Here is a 5,367-nt window from a genome sequence, read left to right as displayed (position 1 = left end):
AGCAAAGATGCAGTTCATATGAAGGATAGAGTAAAGATGCCGCTTGTCATCACTCTTGGATAACAGCCTACGATAGGCCTAACTATCACCGAGGTTCCTTTATTCAAAATCCAAGTTTCTTTTTTTGATCAGAATTATATCGGCCATGGTTCCTTTAGTCAGAATCAACCTTATTGAGGCTCGTTTGCTCAAAACTATGGTTCTTTCAATCAGAACTATTTCTATTGAAGTTCTTTTGCTTAGAATAGTTTTATTCCCTATGATCTCATGACAAAGCTCAGTCTCCTAAATTAGAGCAGATTTAGCTAAATTTCTAAAGCTAGAATTGAGTCAGATCGAGGTAATTCTAAGTCTCCTAGGTCGGAACTAGCCTCCACGTGCTAAATGAAAATGCACGAGAATGAATAAAAAAAATGCAGATACTATGAAAGTAACTTCTTTTCATTCATTCAAATATTTGCAAGGAAGAAGATGGTGCCTGAAGCGCCACCTTACAAAAGAAAAAAGAGAAGAAAGCAAAGCAAAATAAAAGCAAGGATGAGGAGTCTCAGTCCTCATCTGATAAGGAGGTCCCCACCTCCTCATAGCTATTTTCAGGCTGGAGGCCGTGGAGCTTCAAGTACGGCATTATCTGCAACAAGAGAACTTTATAATCCTTGAAATCGAAGATATAGGCAATAGCAACAATGTCGATAGCCTCTTTCTCGAAGTTCGTGGAGGTTTGAAACTCCTGAATACAGCATGCTCGAACATCGAGAGGAATCTGCTCAAACTAGGGGGTATGTTCACTCTAAAGAGACAGCGGGGATCGAGAGATGGAGGGCACCCTATGAGAAGAGGATAGACCAGTATGCCTAGCCCTCTTTCGGGCCGCTCTCGCAAAGGCATTTCGTTCCTTCACTCTGGCCTTGATTGCTATCAAAGTTGGTGCCATAGCGACAGAGGAGAGATATTTTTGCAAAGGGGAGAAAGATGAAAGGTGGAGTTCAATTGGCTTTGGGCCTCAATTTATAGGTGCTAGTGCCCACACCAACTACCAAGCAGTAGCTTGAAAGAATACAACTATCCATCGGACAATAAATGGCATATCTTTTCACTACCAGAAATAAATTCAAGCGATGATTCATGAACCAGGGCGTGACTACATGGCGTACTGTTGCTAGCCCTACATTCTTTCCCATGCGTTGCTCCATTGGAAGAGTCAACCACCGTCGTTCCCTATGACCACTCACATTAAAATAAGTAGAGCAAAGACACCGCTCAAATAATTACCTCAGATTGGCATATGCAAATGATTGCCTCAAATCAGCATATGCAAGTAATTACCTCAGATCGGTATGTGCTAATGATTGTCTCAGATCGGCATATGTGAATAATTGCCTTGATCGGCATGTGCAAATGATTGCCTCAGATCGGTATATGTAAATAATTGCCTTATATCTACATGCGAATAAAAATGCGCAATCATAGATAAAAAGACAGAAGGTATAAGCAAAATAAATTTTAGTCATCTTTTTGAAATTCTTTACAATTTCTTTACAATGACCTCGAAAGTTCCAAGTACAGAAGAAAAAAAAAAAATCAAATCCTACGGGGCAATATCCAACACTGAGACACCTGTTGCGGGTGCATCAGCTATAGTGGGGTCCCAAACTTTATCCAAAAAATTCAGATTCAATTCTAGATACTTGGCGACGACCTTGTCCTAGATGGATTGCTTCCTAGCATCATAGGTGTCTGTGAAAAATTTGACTTTCTCATCCTGGTACTCCATTGTTGCCCAGAAGTTCACAACGATCTCTAAAGCGGCCTCTGCTGCCTCGATCGTAGCTTTATTCTCCTTTAGGTGATTTATGTCACAAATTGACATAAAAAGTATCAATTAATATCTAAATTATCTAACTTTATTAGAAAATTGATACTTGTTATTATATTTTGCAGAAGAAGAGGTCATCAATAGAAAGAACAAGGAAAGAGGATTCCAACGGCGCAAATTTTACGCAAAATGGAGTTAAATTGATCCAGGAATTGAAGAATGAAGAAAGAAGACAATTGGGTCAAATCCGAGTCAAATCAGGTCAAAATTGGTCAAAAATCAACTGATTTGGTGATCTGGTTAGCCGTCTGGTCCACAGCAACAGGCGCCTGGACCATGGACCCATCGGCGTACCATAAACCAGCCAATCAGCGAGTCTCGGCTCACCGCAACGCATCGCGAGCCCGATCCACGTGCGTGGTCCAGGGCTCATGAGGAGAGAGAAGAAGGTCCGAAGGGCAACCTGGTAACTTCACATCACTCGATGGTCCGATCTTCTCTGATCAAGATCCAACGCTCTACATTTTTGCGCCATCGGACGGCCACCATCACAGCCGGTGAAGATCCAACCGTAATCAAGGCAATTGCAAGAATCAATAAACACTAGGACAACATGGGATCCTTCTGCAGCGTGATCCAACGGACGAAATCTTCCAGCGCCTTGATCGGACGGTCCGCGATGCATCCGACCTGATCCCATCTCTGCAGCGTGATCCAACGGCAGCGCTTCACCCAAATCGTGATCCGACAGCCCAGAATCGCTCCCGACTTGATTTATTAGATGAATTGGGTCCTTTAGATGAAGATCGGACGGCTGAAATAATTTCTAAGGTTTCTTGATGGATTTAAGTGCTTTTTGAGCGAGATTTGAGCCTCTAAACCCCCCTAACAGCCCTCTAAAACCTCTTAGTCCCACATCTAAAGTTTTGAAAACCTTATAACCCCCAAATGCCTATAAAAAGCCCCCAAAGGCCCTTGTTAAAATGATTCTTTCCTTCCGATCAAGCTTGTAACCCTAGATAGTGGGGTTTTTAGCTTTCTTCTCAAGCCTCGAGCTTTGAGATTTTTGTAATATATTTTTTTTTATATAAAATCTTATTTTTATGCAATTTTATCTCTTTACATTATACAATTTAATTTTATGCAATTAGGTTAGTTTAAATTATGCAGTTTAAATTTATGCAATTAGGATAGTTTAATTTATGAAATTAGGATAGTTTATTTTTCTGCATTTAAATTTTGTAAGTAGATTTAGATCATGTCTAGCTAAGCATCCCTTCTAGGGTTTGCGATGAAACTAGATCATGAGTAGGGGTTTTACATAGGGTTCTTTCTTTTTCTTAGGATTTCTTTTTCTTCCTCTTTTGTCAAGAATTTTTGATGAACTACAGTTGGGTCAGAGTCCCTTCATAGTTCATGCTTGATTCAGTGCATAGGAGGAGAAAACCCTAAGGGATCCTAGTTACTACTCCCCTGTAAAGAATCTTGATGGGTTATCGTTGGGCCTTAGTCCCTTCATAATCTATGCTTGGGAAAGACAAGAGGAGTAGTCGTTAGGATCAATAAGAAAAATTCTAGGTAGAATTTCCTAATCTAGATCTAGTGGATTCAAAAACCCTAGATCCTTAGTCTTATTGTCTTTAGCAAACAACTTTCGATTTTCGATTTTCGTTAAAGCTCGCTTGAGCATAGATTTGAAAATCGTTTTTAAACCAAGTCTCTGTGAGATCGACCCGTACTCGCTGGTCGTGCTACTCTGCACACTGTGCGCTTGCGATTTTATTTACAAATTTTAAGATTTGCACATCAAATTTTTGGTGCCGTTACCGGAGATTTGGCATTTTAAATTATTTTCAAATATTTGTTCTTCATGCTTTATAACTCTCTTTCTTTTTTCTTTAGGTTTCTAGATTTAGTTGGTGATTGCTGGAAAACTCAGGTACGCTTCTAATTTCTCTTTTAGTATTTTTAGTTATTTATTTTTCATTTAGACCTAATCATTTGAATTTACTTAATCAAAAAAAAAATAATAAAACAAAACAAAAGATATTTCATAATCGTGAAGTAAAATATCAAAATAAAAAAAAATTCTAAATTAAAATCTTTTACATTCTTGGTCATCTTGTTTATTTGCATTTGCATTTTCATAATTAATCTAAGGGCATCAACCCATTAACAAGATAAGGTGGGGATTTCATTACCCTTTCTTAGCCCAAAAATCATCTCCATCATATTGCATTACCTAGACCTTTAATCTTAAAATCAATTAGACGTCAACCTTAAGGAATTCGAGCTCAATAGGACTAGGAACCCTAAGAGTTCTACCAAGTTTGAGTTGTTTGATTAGTTGGTGTCTAGGCAAGTCCCTGAGGGTGGTTTGTTAAATTGGTTCAGTTGCTGGCCTGGCCAACTCGTTTGGTGTCTAGAAAGGCAATGATGAGTGAACCTCCCACCTCTTATACTTACCTGGCTAACTAGTTGATCAATCTCCATTTGGAAGGCTTGAAGGGTCATCTTGGAAAATTAGGAGCTGTCTAGATTTAGGTTAACCCTAGGATAGATTGAGTTTAATTTATTGTTTCACTTGTTTGAAAAATAATAAAAAAAAAATTTATTAAAATTTAAATTAATTTGGTTACTTTTCTTTAGATTTAGGACTCCTTAGGATCTTTTCTTTAAAATTTTTTCTCTTTTCTTTCTTTTTCTTATACATAAAAATTTTATAAAAAAAATTATATAAACATCGAGAACCGTACACCTCGTGTGTGGAGAAGAGTGTCGGGTCGTCTAGTTAGAATTGAGTCAATTCCTGTTGTTCCAATAGCTGAACCAATCCAACCCATGACCCTTAAGGATTTGTGTTATCCAGTTGGCTCCATCCAACCATCTTGTATCAGGTTGCCACAACCCACAGCTAACAATTTTGAAATCAAACCTCAAATCATAAATATGCTTCCAAAATTCACAGGATTAGAGGATGCTTATATATTTATTAGAGAATTTGAGGAGGTATGTGCAACCATGAAACTGCAATTAACAGAGGATGATGTCAAACTTAGATTAATCAACTTTGCCCTTAAGGATAATGCTAAGAAGTGGCTTTATAGTCTGCCAAACCATTCTGTCACTACCTGGGAGGGCTTTGTGAGAATATTTTTGAAAAAGTATTTTCTCCATCATAAAACAGCTAGGATTAGAAACGAAATAAATCAATTTTACCAACTAGCTGGTGAATCATTTTGGAAGTACTTTGATCGTTTCAAGAATCTTTTGACCCAATGCCCACATCATGGAGTAGAAACTTGGAGACTATGCCAGATCATCTATGAGGGGTTAGATTCAAACTCAAGAACCATGCTAGAGTCCATGTGCCAAGGCCAATTTATGGACAAAGAAACTACTGAAGCTTGGCAATTCTTAGAAGACCTAGCCGAGAAAAATTTACAGTGGGAAACAACTAGGGAACCTGATAAAGCTACACCTTCAAGAGGAAGAATGCATCAAATTCAACCAACCCTAGCATCAGAGGCCAAGATTGCAATCTTAACACG

At 38.4% G+C, this 5,367-nt stretch overlaps 1 non-coding gene across 1 annotated transcript; it reads right to left on the bottom strand.

Moving 5' to 3' along the window:
• Positions 1 to 5,005: 5,005 nt before the first annotated feature.
• Positions 5,006 to 5,112, bottom strand: LOC140853062 (small nucleolar RNA R71). Its single transcript, XR_012136140.1, has one exon. It is a non-coding gene; the product is annotated as a small nucleolar RNA R71 (small nucleolar RNA).
• Between the last annotated feature and the right edge of the window lie 255 nt (positions 5,113 to 5,367).

The sequence above is a fragment of the Elaeis guineensis genome, chromosome 12, assembly GCF_000442705.2.
Source record: "Elaeis guineensis isolate ETL-2024a chromosome 12, EG11, whole genome shotgun sequence".
Classification (NCBI taxonomy): Eukaryota; Viridiplantae; Streptophyta; class Magnoliopsida; order Arecales; family Arecaceae; genus Elaeis; species Elaeis guineensis.
Note: the sequence above shows the minus strand (reverse complement) of the source record. Positions and strands in the feature narration are given on the sequence as shown.